Source organism: Mustela nigripes, chromosome 4 (assembly GCF_022355385.1).
Source record: "Mustela nigripes isolate SB6536 chromosome 4, MUSNIG.SB6536, whole genome shotgun sequence".
Classification (NCBI taxonomy): domain Eukaryota; kingdom Metazoa; phylum Chordata; class Mammalia; order Carnivora; family Mustelidae; genus Mustela; species Mustela nigripes.
The window spans coordinates 44948178-44969896 of NC_081560.1; positions in this window are offsets into that span (position 1 = coordinate 44948178).

The window sequence follows — 21719 nt, forward strand, 5'->3', positions numbered from 1 at the left end:
GCCGTCTGAAAAATATGAATGAAGAAGAAAAAATAATCCGTGCTTCACCAAACCCATCTAAATTTAATTAGCATGGCAAAAAGAAAGGAACTTTATTTGTGAAGGATTATTATACCTTTCTACACAGAGGAGTACATTTTTTCTTTAATTTGTGCATGGAATCTCTAAAGATGACAGCATGCACAACCTCGGCTCTAGATACATTCAAGCCAGTACCCAAGACACTCTCCAAGCTTTCAGGAGGCTCATCAGTGATGGAAATGTGTCACTTTTGCCTAAGGCAATGTCATTGCTCAGGGGAAAGTAAAGCACAAGTGTTAGGTCAAGGGAGTTGTATACAGAGAACACCCAAGGGCATAAGGGGTTTCTTCAAAGAAATGTGTAAGAGGAACTAAGTGAAAGTATGCAAATTTCCTTGAAAATGAGATGAGAAAGTCTTTGAGAACTATGTGAAGCCCTTGATAAGCCCATAGCTCCAAAGCCTCATTTACATGCCAATTAATTAGGGAACCCTAGTAAGGAAGGCAGAATCCTTGGATTGAAAACAAAACTGCAGCAGGGCTTGAGCCCTATCCTGTAAATAATCAATAGCCAGTTTGATAAACCAGTATTATACAAAGATTTTCAGCTCCAGATTTGGGAAAAACAACTTTATGGAAAAAGGGAAATCATGGAAACTCATCAGTTGGCCACCAAGAGAAAAACAGAATAACTCAACTCAAGACTTTTAGTTACGGTCTACATCCCCACCAAAAAGTAGTTGGGTTGTCCACGTAATCAAACTCAAGAATTGTCCTGATGTGGGAGTGCCATACATTTTTTGCCCCTGTATTATACCTTTTCTCAAATGGCTGAATCTTCCTAAGGTGGAGGTAAGAGACTGATAGGGAGGAGGGAGGGAGGGAGAGGAGCAATAGTTTACTAGTCCACAGTAATGAAATGACCTAAGAAATTCTCCACAACTCAGCAGCAATATCTATGCAATACTCACAGAGCTCATATTTCAAGTCCCAAACTGCCACCCCACTGGCTTCGAATGATGGAGAGCCCTGGGCAGAGAGTTTGAGGAGAAAGAGACTCTAGTGATTCATCCACTTGCATTGGTAGGAACCAATGGAAAAAGTATCAGAAGTTCTGTCCCTATCCTGGCTCTGTCTCCAACTACACATGTGTTGCTGGAAGACCAGTTCGCATCTCTGAGTCTCCATCTCTTCATATTTAAAATGAAAATATATGAGCAGATTACAAGACCTTACAGATGTGTCATGCTGCAGGCCACTCCTGCTCTCAAGGAATTCAATTTTAGTCAATAAAAAAAATTACAAACTACAAGTGCAAATTAGAAATTAATGAGTCCTCAGAGGGAGGAATAACAAGTCCTGTAAGTGTGCAATGGAAGAAGAAATTTCAAGGAGGCTTAAGTGAACATTCGTGGCCTGAGTGTCTTTTAGAATGGGTAGGATTTGAATTTTTAGAGAAGTAAGGGAAAACTCAGTCTCCTTGGAGAAGGGTCATGTCTGCCTTGCCATGATATCCCCTGGTAAAAGCATCACAAGTTCCCAATAGCTCCTGTCACATGAGGGGATAAGGAATATGGAATAAGGGAGAAGGTCCCAATGTGGAAATAACGTTTCTGTCTACATGGAGTACTTTTTGACTTGCAAACAGTATTTGTATTTCTCACCTCACTGCTTCCTGATGCCTACCCTGGTAAATGATAGTGCAAGAAGCTATTATAATGACTGAGCCACCCAGGCGCCTCCCTTGCAAGAAGCTATTATAATTCCTTTGATGGAGGAGAGCCTTTATGACTGGCCTGGACTCTTGCTGTGGTTAAGGACAGAGCTGAGCATGCTCATGTTATGTCTCTCCTCCCTCCTTCCACTGTCTGACAATCCTCCCATGAGCATCTGTTCCTTCAAATGTACATAGGGGCTAGATTATATAGTCACTTATATATAAATCCCATCAAAGGTAGTCCCCCCAACAGTCTTCATGTGAGAACACTGAAGTTTAGAGGGACTAATCACTGTGTAAGTGCTAAATGATGTAGAAGATTCTCTAGTAGAAGCTATGAAAGAGACCAGATGATTTCTTTCCTTGGCAGCTTAAAAGGCAGAGGGACATGGAATCACAGGTGGAACTAAAACTCTTGGCTGGCAGCTTTCTTCAATATTTGAAGGTTGTCATAGATCAAAGAGGTAATATTTGCTTGCTTGTCTACTTCTAAAAAGGGACAACAAGAACCAGTCAACTTGATAAGAGTGTGACAGATTCCCACTCAAGTTAAGGAAGAATTTTTTCAATGTTTTCCATTTGTAGAGGAAATACAAGAAGATCTGAGGAAAATTCAAAACACAAAGAAAAATAGTAACTCTTCCTAATCCCATAATCTAAAAATATATTAATATTTCAGGATATTTCTTCCTGTGATTTTTCAATGAGTATGTATGATTAAATAATTGAGATCATACTATACATAAAATATTGCATGCTTTTTTCACTCAACATCATATCATCTTTTTTTTTTTTTTTAAAGATTTTATTTATTTATTTGACAGAGAGAGATCACAAGTAGGCAGAGAGGCAGGCAGAGAGAGAGAGGAGGAAGCAGACTCCCTGCTGAGCAGAGAGCCCGATGCGGGACTCGATCCCAGGACCCCGAGATCATGACCTGAGCCGAAGGCAGCGGCTCAACCCACTGAGCCACCCAGGCACCCCATCATATCATCTTATAAGCATTTTTTTCCAGCTCACTAAAAGCTCTTCATAAACATAATTTAATGGCTACATAATATTCAATTGTGTGACTGCATCACAATTTATTTAAGTAATGCCCTATTTTGGGACATTTATGTTGTACATAATTTGGGGCTATTATAAAGTAATGTTTCAATGAAAGTCTCTTGTGCATAAATCTTGTTGCATAGTTTCTTGAATTTTATAGGCTAGATTTTTAGGAGTTAAATTACTTAGTAAAAAGTGTGATTATCTTTAAGACATTGATACATATTGCCATTTTCCCTGCATGAAATTTGTACCAATTAACCTCTGCCTCTTCACTTTTTTCCCCTTGGTATTCAAGACGCCGCATGCAGGGGAAGGGAGGGAAAAACAGAATGGGAAGAAATCAGAAAAGGAGACAAACCATGAGAGACTCTTAACTATGAAAAAGGAACACAGTTGCTGGAAGGGAGTGGAGGCGGGGGATGGGCAAGTGGGTGATGGGAATTAAGGAGGGCATGTGATGTGAAGAGCCCTGGGTGTATATGCAACTGATGAACTCTTGAATTCTACATCTGAAACTAATGATGTTCTATATGTTGTTTGATTGAATTTAATTTTAAAAAAGACTCTTCGTACTTCTGTTTTTATTTTTCCTTCTTCACTGATTATTCCTTCTCAATCCATTCTGCTTGCCATTTCTTTTCTGTTTGGCCCCTAAATATTGGAGGATAACAGGACTCTCTTTGGCCCTCCTCTCTCTTTGCTATTAATATACTTTCCCTACATTAATTAAAACAGTCCCCTTGGTTTTGAAAACCAAATAAAACTCCCAAATTTGTATCTCTACCATGACCCTTTCCTGCAACTTGAACCTAGTATATCCAATTGCTTGGATATATCAACCTCGACACACCCAAACTCCTGATTTTCCTCTCAACCCACTCCAATCTGCCTCTTCATAAGCCTTTCCCATCTCAGAGACTGGAAATCCCATCCATTAATAGCTGTTCCTAAAGGGAGTTTTCATTGAGCCTTTTCTCTTCTTCATCTACCAAATCAGATCTGCCAGCAGGTCCTACCAACCTTCTCTCCAAAATCATTCCTAATCTGATTCCCTCTGACCCCATTTCCCCAACCTCATCCAACTTACTATAGTCTTTTGCCTCCTTGGACATCTCACTTTCTAAATGAAGTCACCATTTTCAATCTTGCTATGCCTACATTTCATTGTCCAAATATTTTTGGACAAATATTTTTGAGCATCTCCTACATACTGGGTACTGTTCTAGGCACTGGGATATAACAGGAAATAAAGTGTCAACCTCAAGGGATTTATATCAAATTGAGTAGTACAGAGGATTAAAAAAAAGTAGGAATTATTTATTTTTTAAAAGATTTTATTTATTTGAGAGAGAAAGTAAGTGGGGGAGGGGCAGAAGAAGAGGGAGAAGGAGAATCCTAAGCAGACTCCACACTGAGCACTGAGACAGGGCTCAATTTCATGACCCTAAGATCATGACCTGGGCTGAAATCAAGAGTCAGGTGCATAACTGACTGAGCCACCTGGCACCCCAACAAAATGTAGAATTTTAAAAAGAAAGTTTGGGAGTGGACCAAATTGCTGCTTCACCTTGGGTAGTCAGGAAAAGTCTTCTAATGAGACATTTTCACAGAGACCAGAGGGGAAAGAGCAAATGTGCCATATACACATCTTGGGGGATGATATTACTGGCAGAATATATACTGATTGCAAAGGCAGGAACACATGTGGAATGTTCAAGGGCCATGCACATTAAAGATCTTTATGTTGATATGGGATGGTTCAATCCTGCTCAGGGTAAATTCTACCACATCCCACAGAGTGTGTAATAAACAGGCTTTACTGGGGAATCTTACAAGTGAGAGATCCACAGGATTAGATGAGGCACACAACCCCTGCCTCGCATCCCATGGAAAGGTGTGCTGGGTTCAGGCACACAAGTGGGTTTGTGCCCCAATGGAAGGACCTAATTTCCTGTGAGAATGACCTTCTCAGTGGGTAATAAACACCGCTTGGAGTCAGGCAGGTAGGGTTTAGGTGCCAGGTGTTTATGGAAGTTTTTGGTTTCACGACAATTTGTAGCCCTTCCTGCCAGAGAAAGGAAGCCATTATTCCCACGAGGAGCTAAGTTTTGGGACAGCCCCTCCTGCCAGAACCAAGGTAGTCCCAATTACCTCATTGTCCAAGTAGCCCCAAATGAGCATCTATGCCACTTTGAACTCCTACTTATTAAACCATACCAAAGAACAGCAAGGAGACCAGTGGTTTTGGAGCAGGAAGGAGGAGGAGGAGAGGAAAGTGAGGGAGAGATGATAAGAGGATGACAGTGGTGGGGGTGGAGGGGATTCTTGAGCTTGCAAGCCACTGCAAAGATTCTGTGCCCCCATGTGAGGCCTTTCCTCTTGTCACTATGGACAACATGTCAACATTCCACTCCAGGTCTTCTCACAAATGACGTTAATCTCTCCTGAATCATCAGTTCTCCCTTTCTCTCTTTCTCTCTCTACCGGATCATGCAAACATGCAATTTTTTCCAGTTTCCAAAACTCATCCTTTGACTCCAGACCTCCTGTCTCCGTCAGCAACATGCCCTGAAAAGTGTAACGGACTGAAACTCTCACTACCCCATGCTTTCTGGCTTCTGGTTAAGTATGCCCATGGGGAGAAGGTTGCCAGATTTAACACCCACAATCAAATACAAGACACCCAGTTGGAATTTTAGATAAACAAGAAATATTTTTTTTTAGTAGAAGTATGTTTAAGTATCACACTTATACTAAAAAGAATTCACGGTTAATCTGAAATTCAAATTTAACTGGGTGCCCTATATTTTATCTGGCAACCCTGCATGGAAGTCAGTGAGATTGGAGGGTAGGGCGGAGAAAGGGGACATTCTGTCCCCTGCCACTCCAACAGTGTAGTTGTTTCTGGGGTCCTCTGCCTGATCCCTCAACCCCGTCAGGCAGCCCATCTCCCAGGGTTGCAGCGCTCAGTGTTACTGTAACAGTTCCCAGTCCTGCCGCTTCAGAGCCAGAGAGGGTCAAACTTCCTGTTCCTGCTAATGACTGGGCCCCCCACATACCTGTATTTCCATGAATGCTGCCCACACCTCTGTGAATTGTCTTTTTCTTAATCTTTCCTCAGTTTCCAACTTTGAGTACCCTGTCCTCCTGTGGCATGGTTATCCACACCTGTTTATTTTCCCTGACTTGGGCATTTCTTTCTCTGGGCCAGGATGGTGACTTGTGTACTGCACTCAGCACTTGTACACATTTGAAGTATTTGTTGATTAGTTGAATATAATTCCTTCATTCACATGTATTTATTGGGTCACTGGTTCTCATGGTGTGGTCCTTGGACTTTGGCCAATTTAAGAATCATCATGTGGGAACTCCTTCGAACTATAAATTCTCAGATCCATGCTGGGCCTATCAAATCAGAGATTCTGGAGGTGGGCTCCAGAATCTTTGTTCCAACAAACACTCCAGGGCATTCTAATATCTGCTAAATTTGAGAGCCATGGGGGTAAGAAATGGGAATATTGTATTGAACAAAACGACAAGGTCCCCAGATTCATGGTAATTATCAGTATGTCAGACACATTTGCACGCATTTATGTTAACTAACTTTAATAGACTGCTTCTAAATATAGTTTGCCTACTTATACTTGTGAATGTTTCTCCTCTGTGATTCATAGCCTGGGCTTGCCCTCTGTATGTAATCCCTGGAAATTTCCAACAGACCCTTTCTGAATCTGACTTGATGTAAACTGAGCTTTGCCAGTTTAGAGAAGCTGAGTTCTCCACCTCCAGCTAAACTTATTGCTAGGAACATGGGGGACAAAAGATCTGACAGCAAATAATGGAAAATCTGGAGAATCGTCCCATAATCTCATACTGCTTTCACATGTCCTACCTGATATTAAAAATCAAAAGTAAAAACCTAAATCAGGTATAAAACATGTTTATGATTATACAACCCTAAAAACAAAACTTCATTTTCATATAAACCTAAGATATTTTTGCACCATTTATTATGCTCTGTATTTTCCAGGGTTGCAACTACTATGCAAATCGAGGGCACGTGGTACTCTGGTGTGTTCTTGTCTCAAGTGCTGTTCATCATTTCCAAAAATCATACCACCAATGGATGTCTGAGTTGCCAATACAACACATCTTTATCAGTCACATTTGTGACTACCATATTCACTATGATTCTACAAATAGGAAAAAATATCTGACTATATTATGTCTTCTAGCACACTATGTCTCAGACTCATGAGTTTCCTGGCAATGGTGTTACAACCAGATCCTCACTCAGTAAGTTTGGGCTGGGACCTGAGATTCTGCTTTTCCAACAAGCTCCCAGCTTATTGATGCTGCTGGCCCATGGACCACACTTGAGTAGTGAGTTTCTAATGTAACTGTGCCCCATCACTTGCATATTGAAATATATATTATTTCACTAGTAACACCTTTCATTTCTCTTTTATGTTGTAATGAAGACATTAAATCAATTAAATATGTAGGTTAATTTAATTCTCTATGGATTTCATTTCATAGTAATAAAACAAACAATATAAAAACTCAGTATTTTTTTAAAAGGGGTGCAAAATCTTATAGAGCTGAGAATTTGGTCCAAGCTTTCAAGGTCATCAAGTATCTTTGCCATGTGGGTGACTTAGAGATAGGAGACCTAAACCAGTCTCTGCATGGGACTTGTCCTAGAAAGAAAGGTAAGGAATGGGCATGTCTCAATTCAAACCAAGCAAACTCAAAGAAAGCTTTTTAGGGGATTTGGGGAAAAGAAGCTTCCTCATTTTTATGAGAGTGGATCTAGGATGAGAGCATTTTTCTCACTTCCTCTGGAGATTGTGGCGAAAAGGACTAAGGTCTGGAACTGTTAGAGCTGTTTTACTACCAGTGAGAAGACAAAGCTAGCATGTGGTGTGGGAAGAGGAGAGAACAGGCAAGTGCAGACAAATGGAGCTGAGCCTCTGGATTAAGTATATCCTGAAGCCCATCTATTTGTCATTATATGTGGTATTTGAACCAATAAAATGTCCTTTGTTTAAGTCATTAGGAAGTGAGTTCTCTGTGCTGATAAGACATCAAAGTAGAGTGTCAAGAAGATGGAAACCAGAGGAGTTATCTGGGCTTAGAGATTCACATTTGGGAGACAGCAATGCAAAGATAGTTTTTAAATCCATAGAACAGAATAAACTCACCTAAGAAGAGACAATTGCTAGAGAACAGAAGAGGCTTAGGATTCAAACCCAAGGGACTAAAAACTTGAGACTCTGGATGGATGATGACAGACACAGGGTGGCCAGCTATGAGCGAGGAGAACCAGCAGAATACTGCCATTGCCAGCAAGGAAAACTCTTATGAGGGCACTTGGTTTTCTAAGCTTTCGCCAATACAGTGTGATGTTTGGTTTCATTTTCTCCCCACCACTCTTTATAACATCTTCCCTAGACTCAAAACTTGCCAAAGCTCTCATGCAAATGGGAATTGTTTTCATGTAAAAATCAATTAATATGCATGAAATGGATTATTTTAGTGTTTGAATTATATCCCCCCAAAACACATTTTAGAACTCTACAAAACAGTGTGAATACAAATTCTTCTTTCTTTCTCTCACATGGGGAAGTCCCTGTTGAAAACAACAACAAACGCATGTAATACATTTCTAGAATTCACTAAGTCTGTGTGCAGGGTGCTGGCTCCTTTTCAGTACACAAGTATGGAAGGGTAATTGGACACATAATGGGGGCCACGTGGAGCTCGAGGAGGCTCCTCGGTACTTCTCTAGAGAAAAAGAGAAGTAGAGGAGCATGACAGACAGGGAGGGTGGAAACAGCAATTGGCAATTGCTAAGAAGAAGATGAAGACAAAAATCCTTAAGAAACATTGAGTCCTTTTTTAGTCCACTATATCCTGAATAGAAACGCCTTATTTAACATTTGTTTAATTTCTAAAAATTACCTCCCGAAGTAGTTCATCTTTGACAGGTTGCTGTCTCATCAAGACTTGTATTGTTCACTTGGACTATCACACCCTCTTATGTCCTGGCAATTTCTCTGGGAGCCTCACTCCGTCCCCAGTGACACAACCGTCGTGTCCTTCCCCATACTACTTCCTTCCCCACTTGTTTCAGATATGTGCCTTCAACCCTGAACATTCCATCACAAAAAGGTGATGGACTTTGTATCATGTCCCATTCAACCAAATAGATTTCCAATAGCCTGCTATCTACACACACACACACACACACACACACACACGTGTCTCGCATTGGTCCTAAACAATCAACAATTTGTTCTAGAAATGAACTAGACTTCATACCAAACACATTCCTGAAATTGCTTTCCCATGACTCTTTTGTGGTATTTTTAAAGCAGCAATTGTGAACTCGTGGTTCTTTAGCTGTATTTAGTTGGCAGTCATGTTTTATTTGTCCCATAAATTGTTTTTGAAAATATGTATTTTAAAACTTAGGACATTTTAACATAAAAATCCAGGCTGTTTGTTTTCCTTGCAAACTCGAAAGATCTGGCAACCATGTGGGTTCCGTTCTCACATGGTAATAATTGGACATACTCTGTGGTTCCCCATAGTCCTCACCATTCCCTAATGTCTCCATGACCTAAGGGTCATGTGACATATGCCATTTAGCATGATGCTTGTATCATGTCTTCTCTTTTTGTAGAGGAATAGCTCTCTCTATCTACATCTCTATCAAAAGTGGTAAACAAAGGACCACATGTTTAAAGAAAAATAAGCTTGGATTGCCCTTTTTTTTTTTTTGGTGGCAGTGAAAACCATCCCTTCGTGTTTTAAGCCAAATGCAGTGCTACTTTACTTGGGTTTTTTTTAATCACCTCCATGTCCCTTTGTATAGTATCTATATATGAGATGCTGCCTTTCAGCACTGTCTCCAATTAGTACAAAGGAGCCATAAAATTCCTCAAAACAAAACATTTCAGTAACTTAAATATTAAATATGCTATTCAATGCATTTTCAACATGTGGGTAAGAACAAGGTTGGGGGGGTCATGAAACTAAATAATAATACACCAGGTTATCCCTGGGACAGCTCAGAACCAAGGCCTTCTGAGAATAGGCAATCTTCTGTCATCACTTCACAACTGCGTACCTCAATATGCTCATAATTTAAATTCTGAGGATATAAGAAATGTGAATCTGCTTACTCTTCCGGAGAAAAGAAATTCTACAACTGTGAAGCATTCTAATGGAATAGGAATGGGTTTCTTTTTTTATAACAATAAATCTAAACCTTTACCTGTATTTAAAGTGGTGTTTTGAAAATTAGAAAAAAGCACTGAAATTTAAAAAAAAAAAAAAAACCTGGTGAACATACTTGTCTTTAATTTCTTTGCAATCCAAGACCTCAGTTTAAAAGAAAAAAAAATAAGGAAGAAAAAATGAGAAAGTAATTGCTATGTTTCATTAGGAATTTTAGTAGCAATTCTTCTGTTCAAAACTTACTCATTTGAATTAAGATTATGAAGAGCACATTACTTCTTAATGGTGGCATGTGATAGTTATCTCTCTAAAAGAATGATCTCATTCAGGCACATGCTTTCCATTAAATATTTGTTTGTATATTGGCTTTCTGTTGTTCCTTTTAGTCTCCTCAGATCTCCTCTAGGAGGAGGGCTGTCCAATTATACAAAAGGGTATATTGCAACTTTTTTCTAAATGGGAATGGAGGGATGCAGGGAAGGAAACTAAGATATGAGTCCTTGTGAAGTGAAAGAAATTCTGTCACATACTCTCATTTCATTTGTTTAACTCTTCCAACTCATTGAACAATCATGTGAAGTCAGTATTATCCTGGCTTTTTTTTTTTATATATGAAGAGGAACCTTGTTTTTCAACACACAATGAATATTTAGGGGAGAGAAGATGTAACTCCAGGGTCATGTGGACTTCAATTTCCCTACTTTCCACTTCATAGAAATACCCAGAACCAGAATACCCAGAACTTGCCTTCTGGCATGGTGACCTGGAAAACAAGGGCAGAAAGAAAGGAAGATGCAGACCTGGCAGGTAAAGAAAAAGGGGCAATGGATTCAGCCCGTAATTCACCTTTCCTGAGTACAGAAACAGTTCTATATTATTTAAGGTGTTCACTTTGTCATTTGTTTTTGGATCTTAAACTAGGAAAATTCTGAAAGAGCCCAGTCTAATAAAGGATCACAACAGGGAGAATTTCAAGGGGCTGGGAGTTGAAATAGCCTTAAAAAATTAACCTCAAGGCTCTGGCCTGATGCTGTCCTGGCCGTGGGGCCTCCTGAGGGCGGGGGGTCCAAGAGGAGGGCAGGATTGTCTGCAAAACAGGTAAAAGGGACCAGTTCTCCCCCTCCTTGCAAAGCAGTGGTTCTCAAGCTTGACTGCACCTTCGAATCACCGGGGAGACTTGAAAAAATTCTTGAGACCCTACCCCCATGAAATCCCAAATGAATTGGGCTATAAGGTGGCTTGGCTGTCTGGGGTCTTTAAAAAAGTCTTGCTGGTGATTCTAATGTACAGCCAGGACTAAGACCTGCTCAGAAAGGAAGAATATCTTCATTATGTATGGCCCTCCTCAGCCAAAAAGGCCTGTGTCCTGGCTGTGGAAGGTGACTGACAGTAAATCACACCCAAGAGTACCTTTGCTTCCCAGTGGAATCTAAAAATACAGAAAATCAGTGAACAGTCATCAGTAATTCTCAGCCCCTTATGGGATCTATGTCTCCTCTGGGACTCCCTGGAGATGTGACTGCACAATCTTCTCACCTGGGGGCAGAGTCTTGCGTATCAGAGTGTGGTCCTGGGTCTACAGCAGCATCGGAATCACCTGGGAGCTGGTTTGGGGGATGCTGAGTCTCGGGCTCTGCCCAGACTTAACTACACGAGAATGGGTATTTCAACAAGACCCCCGGGCATAAAGATTCATGTTGCAGTTTGAGAGGCATTGTTGTAAGAATAATAACATGTATTCATTAATTTTTTTGTAAATTATTTAAATTTAGCTATTAAAACTGACATGCATCCACACAGTACAGTAGGAATAAATATTTTAAAATCAGGACAGGAAAAAATAAGTATTAGAAGATATATTAAGAATAGGAGCAAGAATAAGTACACAGATAATTAAATCACAGGGAACCTTTGGGTGAAATTGTTAAGCACAAATTTGAATTTAAATTTCCTAGACTCCAAAGAGGAAAATATATAGTTCGTGTTACACAAAGGCAGCTGGGATTGTTTTTCACGGTGCTTCAAAGGTCACCAAGTTTTGGTGAAAAGTATCTTTAATAAGCACCAACGTGAAGTCAAAGACATTCTGCTCACGCTACTTTCTAAATGTGTTCAGAAGACAAGTTACCTAACATCACCAGCTCTTAGTCTCATCATTTCCAAGATGGGCATAATACTTTCAATCCTACCAGATTATTTTGAGGACTAACTGCAGACAGAATGATATGTCCCACTTCTTTGAGTTCAGAGTGAATTCACACTTTGGTTTTGATTCCGATAAAGTCAGTCGAAGCCTACTCTGACTACCTGAATCACAGTGTTCCGTTTTGAAGAAAAAAAGACATGGGTCTTAATCTTATTGAAATCTATAATCATTAGAAGAATATTATGCTGGTTCCGAGACAGAGACATAGATTAATGGATTGTGAAAGTGACAAAAAGCAGACCTATAGGTGTATCGAAACTTGAAATAGAACACAAGGAGCCTTATAAAGCAGTAGAGGAGATGATGTTCTTATCCATAAATGTTAGTTTGACATGCGGAAATTCTATATCATACATTATACAAAAATAAATTCTAATTGAGTTTAACAATTAAATGGGAGAATGTGAGAAATTAGAAATTAATCAAACTCTCTCATCTCTCTTTCTAGAGAAAGAGGAATCTCATATCTCTCTCCCTAGAGAGAGATGATAGATAGATAGATAGATGGTAGATGTAGAGAAAGAGGAAGAAAAAAATTAAAATAAATAAACGAGGTCTTGTTCCGTATCAAATGGATAACTTTAAAAAGTTAATTTTGGGTGAAATTGAAGACAGAAACATAGAATATGGTAACACTTATGTAAATTTTAAACACATCACTACTTTATATCATTTATGGACACACACATGTATAGCAACAGAAAAACATGGCTAAGCAGTTTTGTACCACCGGTAGAAGAGAAGGAAGGAGGAAGGAGAGAAGAAGGAAAGGGAACAAACATGGGATCAAAAGGGACTTGAGCTGTCTGAGTAATTTTTTGGTTTTTAATCTGAAGTAAATATGCTACAACCTCAATGCTTGTTAAACCTGGGTATTGGATATATAATTATTTATTTTATTCTCTATACTTTAGTGTAGTTGAAATTGTTCTTAGTTTTGTTTTATTTTTACAGTTCTCTCTCACAAGCCTCATATTCTGGGTAAGTTCAAGAACTTGGGAGACTTACCTCTTTCCAAGACCATGTGAATAACTTAGCTCAGGAAGAGGAAGCTAGCAACTGTGTTCCTTCCCAGAGGGGTTCCATGGGAGAGGTGACAAAGCTGCAGCCACATGGTGTCCCTGACAAGCCATCAGGCCAATTCTGTGTCATTCTCTCCAGACCCAAGTTCTGGCAGATGAGCAACTCAGGCTGTGCTTCTGTGCAGGCATCCCCTGCCCCCCACAGCCCCTTCCGCCACCCGGCATGGCCACATGCATGCACAGGGGAATGAGCCCCAAGCTGCAGAGAAAGAAAAAGTGTCAGACCCCACATCTCATATCTCCCCTGCTCCTGGGCACAGCTTGGCCAGTCTACACACCCTGGCACAGCTGTCCCCAGCACAGGCCCAATTGTTCCCCAGGGGTGTCCTGGAAGGAAGGCGGGTCTTCTCATCTGTTTGTCCATCTCTATATCTTAGTATGGGCCTAGCTCTCTGTCCTTTCTTCTGTCCCTCCCTCCATGTCTATCTGGAAACCCCAACCACAGTGGAAGCCTCTGTGTCCCAAGTCCTATCTCAAGAGCTAGTCTCCTTTCTGGGTCCTCTAAAAGGTGACATCTCCTCCAGGAAAAATCCCAGGAGGTTAGAGTTTGCTAAGTAAGAAATCTAAGGTATATTTGCTTAATAATTGTGAAAGCAGTCATTACATGTGAAGACAAAACCCAGAACCACAGAGCTATTTTCATTCAGCCATCACTGGGCCCCACATGACTGTTTCAGGGGCCCTGACCTCTAGTCTTTCTATTCATGTTGGACTTTCTCACCTGGAGCTACAAGAACTTAGGAATCCTCATGGAAGGAATTGGACTGGCTCACTGACAGCTTGGTGATATGCTCAGAAAGCACTTTCTCTCGCCACTGCCTCTGTCACTCAACACTGATCTAGATGGTTCTTCCCTCAGACTCAGTCCCTTGAGTCTGGGAAGCAAGCCACTCCCTTCTTAGCACCTGGTGCTGGCCCTAGAGATCAGTGCAGTTCTGTGATGAAATGGAGGTTTCTGGGGCTTTTGCCCAGTGACACCTTTGTCATTTGTCTAAACTGTTCCTCTCTTCCTTATTCATCTTTCCTAAGGCATGCCCACTTTAGTTTTATGATTGTGTTAGCTGCCATGAGGCCTCTAAGTGGGTACTGTGGACCCGAACGTAAAGACTCAGTCCATCCCTGTTTGTGAATATAAAACTTCTCATTTCTTCTGTCTCAGAGCTTGTGACCCCTGTTGAGCCACCTACTGAATTCCCTTTTCTTATTTGATGATTGCCTCTTATTCACAGTTCACTTGCAAAGAGACAGAGCTCTAGTCCTGACCTAGCTCCTTCCTCATCTCAGATTCCCTTGGATGACTTCCCGCAGCTAAGCCTCTAGAGTGTCACTAGTAAGAACCCTCTCCCCACTGTTTTACAAATGAATAATATTATGTACATATAATTATACATGTATACATTTCTTATCAAAATAATTTTCTTACTCATCTAGATATTTCTGAATATATATCAAGTGTCAAGCACATAAAATCTTATCACTCTTTGTTAACTGACTAATCAGTATCAATAATATATATAAATGTCAGTGGCATGGTTGAATGTTCATGAGTCCCATATAGATATAGGTGGTAGTATGGTTATTTCTAGTTTTGATAGGAAGATATCTGTATGCGTAACAATGTGGCATATGACTGTACTTACAATCCAATCATTACACACGACTGTGGGTCGAGTAATGTAAAGGCATTCTAAAATGTGATTTGAATGCAGGAAAGACCGTTGAGGAATCAGGAGATTGGAACCTGAATTTTACATGAACCCCACCCATTTCAGGTTTGCGTGGTAGACCTGGAAGCTGTTGTGTTCATCTGATGATTTTAAGCTTGGCCTAAACCATTGGCCACACTACTTTGATAAACCCCTGGCCAGACTTATCAAAAAGAAAAGAGAAAGGACCGAAATAAATAAAATCATGAGTTGAAGAGGAGAGATCACAACTAACACCAAAGAAATACAAACAATTATAAGAACATATTATGAGCAACTCTACGCCAACAAATTCGACAATCTGGAAGAAATGGATGCATTCCTAGAGACATATAAACTACCACAACTGGACCAGGAAGAAATAGAAAGCCTAAACAGACCCATAACCAGTAAGGAGATTGAAACAGTCATCAAAAATCTCCAAACAAACAAAAGACCAGGGCCAAACAACTTCCCGGGGGAATTTACCAAACATTTAAAGAAGAACTAATTCCTATTCTCCTGAAACTGTTCCAAAAAATAGAAATGGAAGGAAAGCTACTTTGGCGTTACAGCCTAGTGTTACGATTAAGCTTACCCACTTCGGGTATGCATCTGGTTTTGCCAGTTTCTACCCGTGTGACCTTAGGCAAGTAAATGAACACTTGTCTATCTCATTTCCTCCTTTGGAAAATGGCAGGAACAACAGACCAACCTCCTAGGTTCATTGTGAGGACAGCCAGTACAAGGAAAATCACTTAGCATAGCGTTGGCAAATAGCATTCAATAAATCACTAGGATCATCACCATCGCTGAGATTTTCATTTAAAAAGAAGATCTAGTCTTCACCGTATACAGGATTCAGGGGCTCCAAGCCTGGGGACGGGGCATAAAACTGATAAAAACAGGGAGGAGTCTCTCTGGTCCCAAAGAGTGGGCTGGAGTTCAGGGAAGAGCCCCAAGCCCACTGGAGACCTGGCAAGGTGGGCCAGGAAAGGGGTCAGAAGTCCTGCCTGGAGGAGGAGTCGTGGGGAGGGCTTATTGCACATGGAAGACTGCCACCGGGAAGGAAGATGCCCCCTCCCCACCATGGGTCATCCCTGACAAAGTAGATACCAGCTCTACAGGTGGTAAGACCAATTTCAATTCTCACTGAATGGTGGCCCTGAGGTTTTCGCTCTATTTTCTGCCTTGGCTGTGAACCAGCACTACGCTTGGTTCCCGAGATGGGGGCCAAATTGCAGACAAAACTCTAAAAGTCATAAAATAACATCATGGATAAAATCATATGTCTTGGTGCTAGGTAGGGTCGTGTCTAAGCTCTGCCACTTTGTCATGAATGGCTTCTAAATTGTTGCCGTGAGGAGTAGATGAGATAATCTCTCCAAAGTCCCTGGCCTCGTATTTGGCCTATGGCAATGATCATAACCTAGTGGGCTGTTATTACTAAGTTTTATTATTAAGTTAGTCTGGTAATGATGAGGGAGATGAAGATGATGAACATGATGATGGAGAGAATGAGGGAAGAGGCCAATGGAGGGGAATAAGGATGAGTGAGACCTTTCCCAGTGATGGAAAAACAGGTAAAGATTTAATCAATTTTTAATCAAGTAAAATGAACCCCCCAAATGGGACATAGTTAGTTCGTCTGGCACAAGCCACCTCTCCCAGACACAGGACTCTCATGGTTCTGAGTTAGTTTGTGGTGCACACTTCTTCCCACAACCCCTGAATGACCCTGTTTAGCCGCAATGGGCTAAAAGCCCACATCAGACTCTGCACTCAGGAAACAGAATTTAAAACGCAAGGAGCAAAGGTTTAAATAACAGAGCCGACAGCCAAGAGTTACATTCCCACACCTTTGGCACTGTGTACAGATCTCTGACATTTCACCAAAGCTAAATGTTCCATCTCTAGAACCTGACTCGTTCTTTACTATTTTTATTGTGTTGCAGCTTAAAAAAAAAAATTGCCAATTAAGTTAAACTAAACCGTCGCACAATCAGCTTCTATAATTACCACCAATGCTTTATGATAGGTTCAAGCAAACAGAGGGTTTGATTTTTTTTTTTTTTTTTTTTTTGCCAGAGTTGTAGTTTCTTTTTGTAGAAACAATTATCCTGGCAGTGCTTCCCAGCAAAGGGAACACATAGCCCGAAGCCATTGCATATTTCATTTTCAGTCCAGCAGTTTTAGAGTTCTCGCTTTTCCTGGTGACTGTTCAGTGGGAGGAAAAGACAACCAAGGCTCTGGGCAAAGAATGGCATCTCGCAAGGCAGGCGGCGAGGCCATCAGGAGCTGGACAAAAAACGCTGCCCCATTTTGGTGCTACCAGCTTCCCACATTCACCCACAGGGTAGAGTAATGACGGATTAAGGTCCAGTCCCCCAACATAATTCATGCACGCCTTTTCCAGCAACAGATGTCACAAGGCGTAAGGTTAACAAAATCTAATGGTATATCTACTAACATTAGCAATAAATGGAGAAAGACACATAATAACTTGCATTGGGAATATATTGGGTTTTAACTCCCATACCATCACCTCCTGGTTGAGTGACCAGTCTCAGTTTTCCCAACTGTGAAATAGGGTTACCAGTAGCATTTAGCTCAGAGAGCTATTTTGAAGATCAGGTAAGCTAATGGGTGGACTCATTGATTCAACAAATATTTATTGAGTAGTTACTATGAGTCAGATGCTGTTCTAGGTGCTGGGGATACAACCATGAGCAAAGCAAACAAAACAGGCCAAAGGAATTCAAGGGAAGATTAGCTAAGACACTGCTCAGCACATAATAAGCACAAGAAAAATATTACCTATTTTTTATGTGGTATTATTTCACTTTTACATATGGACTTTATTTTTGTTACTGGTACCCATTATATTTTACACACACCATAGTAGTGTATTTTATTATTGCCACATCACATATTGGAAAACTGAAGTTCAGAGAGCCCAAGGAATTTGTACAAGGTCATATAATTAATATGTAAGTCAAGTTTCAAACCTGAGTTTATGGGGCGTGGGTCCATGTACTTCCAACTCAGAGCACAGTGCTGATTTTTAATGAGTCCGGGCTCTAAGTCTCTCAGCTACAATCCACTTGGACTCAACATTTCCCTTGTTTCTAGATCGTGGTATGATAATATGATCGCATTCTTCATCATACATGGTGATCAGAAGATAAATGTATGTATCATCCTTTACCTGGAGAGGAAATCAGGATAGAAGTAGTGAAGAAAACATCAGACTCAGGTAATCCTAAGGAAGAGCATTTCTATAATTACAGTGGTTGGACTTTGCTATGGGTTAGAATAAGAGCTAGCATAATCGGTGGTGAATTTCTTGTCCTTGAAATGTTCAAGGAGAAATCAAAGAAGTATTGAAGGAAAATGTAATCCAGGGGATTTATATATCTGTTAGGGAGTTGGTCCAGATTTCCTACTTCCCAACCTGGCTGTCCTGAAGAAGCTTTCAAAGACCTTGATAAAAATACAGATCCTCTACGCTCTTTTCCAGAGTTACAGAATATCTGGAATATTTAGTTTTTAGCTCAGAGAACTATCTTTCTGATTAGCTAATTTTTTATTATTTATTTATTAACAAATTTTTATTTAACAAATTTATTTAATGTATCTACTTATATTTATTTAACAAATATTTATCAGTTATTTAGCAAATATTTATTTATTTAACAAATATTGATTGATTGATTTAACAAATATTTATTGAATATTTACCATGTGCCAGGTCCTGTCTTAGATGGGGATATAACAATGAACAAAACAGTCCTTCACTTAAAGGAGCTTAGAGGAAGATGTCCAGTGCAGATCTCAGCACATAGTAAGCATGTGATGAATATTAGCTTTATTTATTTATTTATATGAATATTAGCATTATTTAGTTAAATAGATTCATTAGTCATCTCTGGTCTTCTAATGTAGCCTGTCCTTAGGTATTCCGAACTGAAGGATCAGCTCTAGGGTGTGACCCTTTTGGGTCTTAGGAATGATACCTAGCACAAAAACTCTCCAAGTGTTTCTTGACTGGGTGATGAGAATACACCACCAGTGTTTTTTCAACTGCATCACTGAGTTGTAGAAAAGCTGAAGACAAAAGCATGAACTGGAGCTTTTTGGGAGTACCACAGACTTCTAGTTTCTGGACTCCTGGGGGGGCAGGATCCACCTCTGTTCCTGCTCTGTCCCCACAGTTTCTAGGAAACCTCCTTGTGCAAAACTGGTTATCAAAGAAGTTTATTTAGAGAATGGATAAATAAATTAGGACAGTGTGTTCGCACCTGCCAAATCGTAGGGTTCATCCAGAACCCTTTAAAATACTGATTCTTGTTACCTACCCCAGGCCGACCAAGTCAGAATTTCAAGGTGAGAGGTCTCTAGGAATCAGTATCTTTAACAACTGGCCTCTCTGAGGACCCTTGATCTCAGGAATGTTAGGGATATACTGATGTAAGCTGAAATTCCCTGGGTTGGCTAGACTTGAGGATGCTCTCAAGTGGGTTGACACTGGTCTGGAAACCAATTCCCATGCTGGGTTTTTCCCGCTCATTTCGGAAACTGCCATCCATGTGGAGATTAGGAGTGACAGTGGCTCATGCTGAATTAGACGCTTGGGCTTAATTCACCTTGTTTTTCTGTCTCTTTCTTCTCTGTGCTAAGCACCTATTTCAGAAGAATTTCCAAAGAGGCCTCTGAAACGCTCGCTTTAAGAAAGGGAGAGAAGCTGTAAGAAATGTACCTTCTTTTTTTTTTCCGCTAAAATCAAAACTTGCATTTTCTCCTTCTCCCACTGATTAGAATCTCAGCATTCCACCAAGACAATCTCCAAAAAAGGAAAAGCAAATGAGCAGGGCTGTTTCTGAGGATATGAAATACTTTACAATTAAATAAGGTATGGTCGGGCTTGGGGCTGATCACCGGTGATGGGTAGGTTTCTGCGAGGCTGCAAATGAATTCAGCGCGGGACAGCGTTCCAAATGGCTCCTACAAGCTTTCCCTTTATTATTTTTATTTGGTTATGTGCTGACTCTCATCCAGAATTGCACTTAATGCCCTAGTCTGAAGTTGTTGAAATGGCCCCCCATGGCATAGTGTGACAGTGAAAGGATATTGCCTTTGGAAGCTGCTAATGGTCCATGAAAAGGAAACAGCAGAAACAGGAAAGCAATGCTCCAAAATAATGTCAGATAAAAATATTCACGTCTTTGTTTTCATGTCCATTTATTGAGAGAGAGAGGCATGATCCCAGGGAAGGCAAGCATTTCCAAAACAGGCAAAGGTAGAAAGAATGCAGGCACCCAAGGTTTAAAATACACCCACATTCACACATACATTTTTCTACAGTTCATAATTAAAAGACAGAATTTACATTTGGAAGCCTAATTGAGCGTCAGACTGAGCACAGAAGGGAAAGAGCTCTGGGGCTATCATGGTAAGAATGGTGGTCAACTGTGGGCAGGATCCTTAATTCCTTTATCTAACCCGTCTGCACGGGCACTTAGGATACACCAGGCCATGTGCTAGGAGCTGGGGATGGGGAAGTGAGTAAAGTGGGTCCCCCACCTGCAGAAGGAGCCCCCATTGGTGGGGAAGAGAAACTCAGCACACATCTTCTGGTAACTTGACAGGTCAAAACAAAATACCGGAGGGGCCCAGTAGTATTCAGAATTCAAGGAAGAGCTGGTATTGGAAGTTGTACATTGCCACGAAAAAGTGAAGAGAGGTTTTGGGTAGGGAGAGTGGAGAGTCATAAGAATGTTCTAGGCTGAGGGAAAGTTAGGGGCAAAGACACAGCATGGATAAGGGACTGTTGAATGGATAGAGTTTTGAGATGTTCAATGTGGAAGAAGCAAGGGGTGCTCGTGGGAAGAAGGTCCGGTAAAGCTAAGGCAGGGAGAAGGGGGAGAGGGGCAGCAGAGACACTTAGAGAGAACTCGTCGGACACCGTACAAGTCTACAAGCACAAACAGCCAGCGAACCCTTCACTAATGATGAGGGCACCCACATACACTCCTCTTGCTCTTAGGGAGTGTTTGGCTTTGGTCTTGAGTGAGTATGTGAGAAAACATGTATTACCTTTTGGCTTCTAGAATGCGACCATTACATTTGCCTCCCACCAACACTCTCAAAGGGAAGATGGGAAGACATTCCAGCCAGAAGCAATCTCTTAATAGAAGAGAACAAAAAGTAATCAACATCATCATTCGAAACTCAGTTATGTGGCAGTTTTATCCATCCAAAACAACAGACATATATTAAACACTTAAAATGTACTAGATTCTACTGTGATTTTTTTTTTAATTTTTTATTTTTTATAAACATATATTTTTATCCCCAGGGGTACAGGTCTGTGAATCACCAGGTTTACACACTTCACAGCACTCACCAAATCACATACCCTCCCCAATGTCCATAATCCCACCCCCTTCTCCCAAACCCCCTCCCCCCGGCAACCCTCAGTTTGTTTTGTGAGATTAAGAGTCACTTATGGTTTGTCTCCCTCCCAATCCCATCTTGTTTTATTTATTCTTCTTCTACCCACTTAAGCCTCCATGTTGCATCACCACTTCCTCATATCAGGGAGATCATATGATAGTTGTCTTTCTCTGCTTGACTTATTTCGCTAAGCATGATACGCTCTAGTTCCATCCATGTTGTTGCAAATGGCAAGATTTCATTTCTTTTGATGGC